General features: G+C 44.4%; 1 pseudogene; it reads right to left on the bottom strand.

Annotated features, from left to right (window-relative positions):
• Positions 1-6,443, bottom strand: part of LOC114031065 — a 24,955-nt pseudogene extending 18,512 nt beyond the window's left edge.
• Positions 6,444-8,484: the final 2,041 nt, after the last annotated feature.

The following is an 8,484-nucleotide window of genomic DNA, read 5'->3' as shown; positions in this document are numbered from 1 at the left end:
ACACACACACACACACACACACACACACACACACACACACACACACACACACAGAGCACAGCAATGAGATGATTTCCTAGAATCAAGCCAGCTTCAGTTTCATGCTGATGCAGTAAATTATCTAAAAACTCTCCTTATGTGAACTCACAGTATCTTTCTCTAATGGGGAAATGGAAGCAAAGGACACAGTCACTCATTGAATGCCTACTGGGTACCAGGAGCTGTGCTAAACACTTCAAAATATCTCATTTAATCCTCACAACAGATGGGCCACATAGGTGCTAATGGTATACCTATTTTACAGTTGAGGAAAACACAAGAACCTGAGATCAGGTGACTTGCCTAGACTCATGTTGCTAGCCAGTGTCTGAGTCCAGACTGGAAGTTAGGTCTTCCTGACTCTATGTGCAGCATTTGATCCACTTTGAAGGCTTGTCCAGAAAGCCCCTGGACCAAACATCTACACAAAGAGTCTACTTCTTCATGATTCCCTTATTATTCCAAATGTTTTCTCCTTGAGGAAAATTTTTCTTTTCCCTCTTTTATGTCATTTAATTTTTCATAGGTATTGGTTTGTTGATATTTATTTTATTACTATTATTTGCAGTGTTTTTAAATATTGTTGTTGTTTGACACTATATTTTCTAGTCATTGGGTGGTCAAGTTTACCTTGACTTTTGCCAGTAGCAAAGCAGGGGTGAGCAGAGAGGGGCCTTGTACAAATTATTTGTTAGATTTGAGTGTGAGCACCAGAGGTACCCAGCTACTGTATGTTTGAACCCTTAAAAAGGATGCTGGTTAGAAATGCCTACTCACTGTTTAGAAGTATCACTGAAATGTCTTTACACACGCCATGACACATTTTAGAGGGGTGTGAGGTACTGGGAGAGTTTTCTGGAAAGAAAACAATGCAGCTGGGGCTCTATGTGAGCTTGCTGACAGCAAGGAACTTTCTCAGATTCCCAGAGAGAAATCCAGGAAGGAGAAAGCAGGCTGGTGTGACCAATGACAGCCTGCTATCATTTCCTGGGACTATGCATTTTTATTTGGGGGGGTCAGTTGTGGAGGCTTGTAGAAGGTTAGCCCAGGAGAAGCCTGGTAATGATTATCTTCTTGTTACCCGGGTTGATGAAGTGATAAGTTGAGTACCTTCCTGCACTGAAAATGTTTAGTGTTAAATGAAGGCAGCCTGACTTGATGTGCTGTGAATGCTCCTAGTCCCTGGTGGGACTCCCTGCTTGGGAGGCCTGCTTGACCACCTAGTAACCCTGAGGGCTTTCTCTTATCATGAGGAGCCTTGGTAGAGATGGAGTCTCACCAGAGAGGCATACTAATTTGTTGAGAAATGGAGACATATTACTGCATATTATGTACCATGTTTCCAAATCGATTAATGATTTAAATGGGTAAAAAACTTGCATAATAAAAGAATTAATAGTGGCTAGAAGGTTATATTTTCACAGCTGTTACAAGAAGAAAAATTCTTTATTAACCATGTCTTATAGAAAATTATGAGGCAAAATATAAAAACAAATAAAAGTGAAAAGTAATTCAACCAAAGAATGATTAATGAGATTTTGCAGTTTAGATGCAGTTAAGGTCCTGGTTCACGGGTTATCTATATTTATCTTAACTTATGTGTCATATCTTGGAACTCAGAGAGTGTGTCCTCTTTCAAGATGAAATGAGCCTTTCATCCTAGTTACCACCACTACAATTGCTGACCACTTGCTTCATTTGGGCAAGTAAGCCCAGGAGGCCTGTGAACAGCAACATGGCTTAGACCATCAGCCTTCCTGCCAGTCTGGCCCATAAATCCAAAATCTAGGAATGCAACTCTCACCCTGTGGAAAAGTGGCCCTCCATCTATACCGCTATGAACAAAACTGCTGACCAACTGGCCCTCACGGGACTGGAAATCCGGCTGCTATGTATCTGTTAGGTATCCTGAGCAGAAATCAACATACAGCAGCAAGATCAGATCACTGCCGCCATCCTGATCATGCCCTCTCCTCAGACCTTGTAGAGATGTCTCAAATCCCTTCTCCCAAAACCCCTGGGAAAAGGAATGCCCTTAATCTCTAACCCTGATCATCAGCCTTGCTTCCAGCCTGGCCACTGCACCCATTATCCTGGGGAGTAGATCCTGTGAGACAGGAATCTGTCCCTACCACCACCAAGAACTGACCAACAGCCACTTATTGGCATCACTTTTTAGCAGCAGGTAAGTCTCAGAGGCCTGAAACATCAGCATCCCCTTCACCCTGGCCACCAGTCCTGAATCCAGCCCACCCCAGGCAGCCATGGTCCAGGGAACAATCCCTTAGATCTGGCTGCTCACCCTGCAGGTGCTGTGGCCTCCATTCCTTCAGTAGCCACAGTAGCAAGTGAAGACCCCCAGACGATCCTTAGTACTGACCAATGGTGCTGCAAGGGTGGTTTTAATCAGCAGAAAAGACAACAGAGGAGATGCATTACTATCTGATTTTCTGCTGAACCCTTAGGACCAGTGGCCTTTCCATGACTTCAAGCTGAAACCTTGTGTGTGTGTGTTATCTCCTCATTATACTGTGAGCTTCTTGAGAGCAGGGGCTATCTTGATTTTGTATTAGCATTGTCAGTGCTTAGCACAGTAGTTGGCATGTAGTGCTTAGTGAATTCATTCATTCATTGGGGAAGAAAGGGGAGGTGGGAAGATTCTAAAGGTAAACTTGAAGGACAGCTAGGTGGCACAGTGGATAGAGCTCCAGCCTTAGAGTCTGGAGGACCTAAGTTGAAATCTGGCCTCAGACACATGATACTTACTATCGTGTGTGACCCTGGGCGAGTTACTTAACCCCGATTGCCTTGCCCCAAAAAAAAAAAAAAGGTAAACTTGGTGATACTGTTCAGGGCTCACTTTGAATATAGCAACAAACTAAATCAGTTCCAAATACATTTCAGAACCCAAGTCACAATGTGGCATAGTGCAGAGAGCCCTGACTTGAGAGCAGCAAGACCTGGGTTCAAATCTTGCCTCTGTTGTTTACTACCTGTGTGACACTGAGCAAATCAGCAGGCCTCTGTGGGGCTCAGCTTCCTCAATTGTAAAAAGAGGGAGGTTGAATTAGAGGTGCCCAATGGTCTCTCCCAGCTTTCAGTTGATGATGAGCATACTATGAGAACACTCAGAATGATGAAAATGCTTAACTCCTGTGATCTGGTTGCTCTGATTACTCACAGGAGTAATTGACAACCGCATTCTCAGACCAACATAATGTAGAGTAGAGGCGATAATCCTGAGGGGTTGCAGGGCTAGCAGGAAGTAAGACACACAGCCACTAGGAGACAGGCAGCCAGGCGACAGCAACCAGGGGCAAGACACCTTCCCATTTTTAAAGTAACACACACATTTTTAATGCTAGAGCATTTGGGTCTGTATGTCATGAAGATATTTGTTGTGGGGTGATTTAATTTACAAGTACTATAGTTTAAGATCTAAGCCTTGATGGAAACTCAGTCTCCTGACTCAGTCTCTCCTGCTTGGAATGCTCCCCCTCCTCACCTCTGCCTTTTGGCCTCCCTGTTTCCCTTCAATTCTCAGCTAAACTTATGTGAGAAACTTGTCTGGATCCCTTCAGTGCTAGTGCCTTTCTTCTAGTGATTATCTCCAATGTATCTTGTATAGATCTCATTTGTACACAGTTGTTTGCATGTTGTCTTCCTGTTATTCTGTGAGCTCCTTGAGAGCAGGGATTGGATTTTCCTTTCTTTGTCTCCTCAGCACTTAGCAGAGTTTTTAGCACATAGTAGGCACTTAATAAATGCTTGTTGACTGACTGGAAGGCAGCAGTAAAGGAGAGGCCAACTTTTGCCCCTTCCTGAGGTCTCAGACACACTGTGTAGCAACTCCAACCCCATGGCATAATATCCTCCAAAATTAGACTCCCAGAGGACAGGACTCCACTTACCTGTGTTCTTTCCTGCTAGTCTGTTCATCAGGTAGGATTTTCCAGTATGATACTGACCAACAATAGCTACCACCACTACTGGCTTGGTAATGGACGTAAGAATCCATAGGGCTTGCTGGTTTACCATCAACTCTCTATTCCTGATTTCTACCAGACATATGGGGGCCTCCATGGGCACTCCTGATGCCATGGTCACCTGCAAATGCAGAAGAGCCCCTTAGATAGAAATCTAGGTGCAGAATTCACATAATCCTTCACTGAGACTACCTAGGTGAGTGAGGTATTAGTAACAGCAAAAGGGAGGATGCTCTGTGCTTGTGGAATTCTATTTTTAGGAACATAGAACTGGCAATGACAGATAATAATGATAGTGATAATAATGGCAATGATAGTTATCACTTTTATATAGTGCCTTAAGAGTTACTAAGCACTTTACAAATATCTTATCCTCATGGAAAGTCTGGGAGGTATGTACAATAATTATCCCTATTCTTATACACGAGGAAACTGAGGCAATTTCCAGGGTTCAAACATAGGTCTTCCTGACTCCTGACCCAGCTCTCTATCCACTGTACCACTGAGTTCCTTGACAACATGTCCTGTCATTTTACTCTTGATCCCTAGGTCTGTCACATAGGAAAAATATTTCCAATCTTTGAAAGTCCCATGTACAAATTTCTACCTGGTACAATAATCACATCCCTTCGCGTTATGTTGGTCCAGGTCCACAGTGGCCATGGCCATGCATTGGTGTAAGAGAAGGATAACTGGACAGTCTTTGGGGTAAATACTTTGAGGCAAATAGTTTTTTATTAGTGCCTGGTGCTAGTCCCTTCTTAGTGCTGCCTGAGTGACTTTGGGGTGATTTCTGTCCATCCCCCCATTCCCCATCCTACCCTGAAGTTTCTGATTACTGCTTCAAATTCTGTTTCCTGACTCCTCTTTTTTGACCTAAGTTTATGGATACCAAGGAGCTCTCTGGTTTGACTGTGGCATGGAGCTATCCTTAATCATTGGCATCATGGCAGAGTGGATGAAGAGTTGGTCTGAGAGTCAGGAAGACATAGAGTAAATACTGTCTCTGACACAACATGAATTTGTGACCCTAGGCAAGTCACTTAACCTGCTGATGGCCCAGGGATCTTTCTAACATTATAAATTGCAGAACATTTGTAGGCCTACATTGGTAGAAGGAGTTTCACCTCTAGGAGATTATTACACCAAAGAAACCTTAGGTCCACACAAACAAAATCATTGGTGGAAGTCACCCCTTTTCCAGATAGGGAACAATGACCCCAAATTCTTACCTCCCTAGAGGAATCCAGAAGCAGCCCCTCCGTGGCTGCTCAGACAATGCCTGAGACTCTGGCCACCTCAGTCCCTCCAGGTGAGGGCTCTGGGGTTCTGGAGTGGTGCAGCCAGACCCCAGACCCAGAGCCTCAGGTGAACCCAATCCTTCCCTAAGTAGCTGAACTGTAAAAAACGTTACAGTCTTTTCTGGAAGCCAAGAAATGAAGCCAGGAGTGGGGACAATCATCCTCTCTGACTCCCAAGGTCACAAGGGATTCCTTCTGCCTGGTGTGTGGATGTTTTCCCTGGGTTTCTGGTCCAATGTAGGTAACCTGTGGATCTTTACTACTGGGAACATCCCAGAGGTTGAACCAAGGCAGCCTTCACTATGCCAAACATGGAGGGCAGGCTGCCCTCTGTATCTACCCTGACCTTGTAAGACATTGTTCTCATTAGATAATGTGGAGCAGGGCAAGGAGACTTTCCTCATTTCTTTTGCATTTGAAATAGCTAGCAACTGGATATTCTGGGTCAGGAGAGGACAAGGAAGAGTGACCGATATGCCATCCTCTAACATGGGACTTATTGAGGCCATGTGGCAAGATGGAAGTAGGGTTGGAACTGGAGTCAGGAGGAGCTGGGCTCCCATCCTATCAGCCACACATTCCACCTGGAGGAACATGAACTTAATGTCTCTGCACCTTAGGTTCCTCATTGGGTTATTGTGTGGCTTAAATAAGATCATTTCTGTAAAGCACTTAGTAAATCTTACAGGGTTATTTAGATGCCCGCTAGTGTTACACCTTTTTGTGCTTTTCCTACTCAATCTTTTAAGGTTTAGCTTGGACTACTCCTAATGAATTAGCTCAAGCTACTTTTTGCCTCATGGATCACTGTCTTGTTGTGATGGTGGTGAGCACTGGCTGACAATGGATGATCCATGGGAGAAGGAAATAGCAAACCAGTCTAGTAATTTTGCCTCTTCTTACTGGGTTTTAATGCTGAGAAAAATTTTCAAGCTCCAGGGAAAAGATGCAATGAAGACAAGAAAACTGGGGAAAAAACCCTCACCTGTTTCACGAGGCTTCAAGTCAAATTGTTCACGAATACTCTCACAAGTTTTCTGTTTCTCTCACCTCTTCCCTTATTTGCTCTTCCTTTTCCTCTCCTCTCTTCTCTTTGTTGCGTCTCAAAACTCTTCTGTTATTTGTAGTGGGAAGGAAAGGCTGAGAGGGGCAAGAGAAAATGAAACCAAAAGTAAATCTTTCTGTCACTATCAAGTCAGACTAGAATGGGAGACTGAAGTGGATGTATCTGTGTAGTGTTTCAGAAATCCACAAATGCCTAGTTATTCAGCAGGTGTGAGAGCTTCAACAAAAGCATTTTCTAAAGCCAATCTCAAAAACAGCCTACATGTCCTTAGTACAGACCAGGATAAAGAGAGAGCCCAGGGCCTCCCAGTGCAAATTCTTCAGGTAGATGACCCAGGTCCCTGACGGCTGGCATTGAAGAAGTGGCAAAATATCAAAACCTCTTATCTGCTGGCATTTATTTCAATGCCATGTATACCAAACGAAGGGCAGCCAAGTGGCACAGTGGATAGAGTGCCAAGCTTGGAGTCAGGAAGACTCATCTTCATGTGTTCAAACCTGGCCATATCACAAGCCTACTCACAAAACCTCAAAAGCCTATCTGTTGCCTCTAGGATCAAATAACAGCCTCTCCCTAGGCTCTCTCAGATTTCAACAGGCCCTCACTTCCTGCCTGGTTCTCATAAAGTGTAAGTTCCCTGAGGCAGGGACTCTTGTTTTTGTGTCTGTATCCTCAGAGTCTGGCCTTGTGCCTGGCAGTAATGGTGCCATAGCAGGTGTTTAATAAATGGAGGTTGAATGGATAAATAAATGACAAACCTGCCCTGTCCATTCTCTGCAACCTCACTGTATCTAGAATCTTCCTTGATGAAAATTTCCAACTTCTTTCCTTGACACACCAATCAGGTGCCATGTCCTGGCCTTCCTGATAAAACCCCTGGCCCTCTTCTGCTTTCTGTGGGATACAGGGTAACACCCACTGAACTGAGGAGCTGGAGGGAGATGAAGAACAGGTAGTTGTATAGGAGCTTGACATAATCTGGGCTATAATTCTTTTTTTTTCCCTTTGTCTTAAAATTATTATTCTTTTGGCAAACAAAAATATGTTTTCTTCCTGTTTTATTATTTAGACTGCTAGGTGGCACAGTAGAGAAACTCTAGGTCTGTAGTCAGGAAAGCCTGAATTCAAACCTGTTCTCAGACTCTTAATAGCTATGAGACCCTGGCCAAGTCACTTAACCTCTGCTTGCCTCAGTTCTCTCATATGTAAAATGGGGGTAACAGTAACACCTGCCTACCAGGATTGCTGTGAAGACCAAATGAGATAATACTTGTAAAGTACTTAGCACAGTGCCTGGCACATAGTAGGCACTTTATAACTATTTATTTCCTTTCTTCTTTTCTTCCCCCCATGGGAAAAAAAAGAAAAACAAAACTCTTCTAAGAAATACTTATAGTCAAACAAGACAAATTCCCACATTGGCCCCCTTCAAAATGGGCTACAGTTGTGGAGGGCGCCTCTTTTGTGGTCATCTCTTCCATGCCTCCACCTTCTCTGGATTCCAGATAATCTCATCCATGCCCAATGCCCAGCTTGCTGAGAGCAGATAGGGTAGCTGGAACTGGGGAGAATTCAGAAGGCAAGGAGCTAATCTACCAGAACCAGGTCTAGTTGGGGGTGGGGCTTCTTTCTGCTTGGTGGTGATCCCTGAAGAGCAGAGCAATAATGCTGTCAGGAGAAGCCTGAGGCCCTGCTCACAGGAGACCCACATGTGGCCCATGAATACAGGCCTTGGTTCTTTGCTTCTACATGTGTGCTTTTGTCTCAGGTGTAAGAGATTGTAGCTCATGATGTTGTGAATTTCAAAAGGGCAGGAGACTGAGCCCCCAGGATATCCAGGTATATAGAGTCCATCCTGGGGTTTGGAGTCAGCTTGTCCACCTTGGAGAGCCCCAGGAGTGAGGTGTGGTCTTCAGGCCACAGCCCAGCAGTAGCTGAGACCAGGGCTCATCTAGTCATGCCATATTTGGGCAGGAACTTGGCAGGACCAATGCTATGTAGAAATGGTGTGAGTCTGAGCCCAGTCTTCGAAGATTGAGGTGGTAAAGAGGTATCCAGTCTCTCTCTTCCTTCCCTTCCCCTGCCTGCTTCA

Source organism: Vombatus ursinus, unplaced genomic scaffold (genome assembly GCF_900497805.2).
Source record: "Vombatus ursinus unplaced genomic scaffold, bare-nosed wombat genome assembly UNPS02015035.1, whole genome shotgun sequence".
NCBI classification, from domain to species: Eukaryota; Metazoa; Chordata; class Mammalia; order Diprotodontia; family Vombatidae; genus Vombatus; species Vombatus ursinus.
This window is presented reverse-complemented; position numbering and strand designations above follow the sequence as displayed.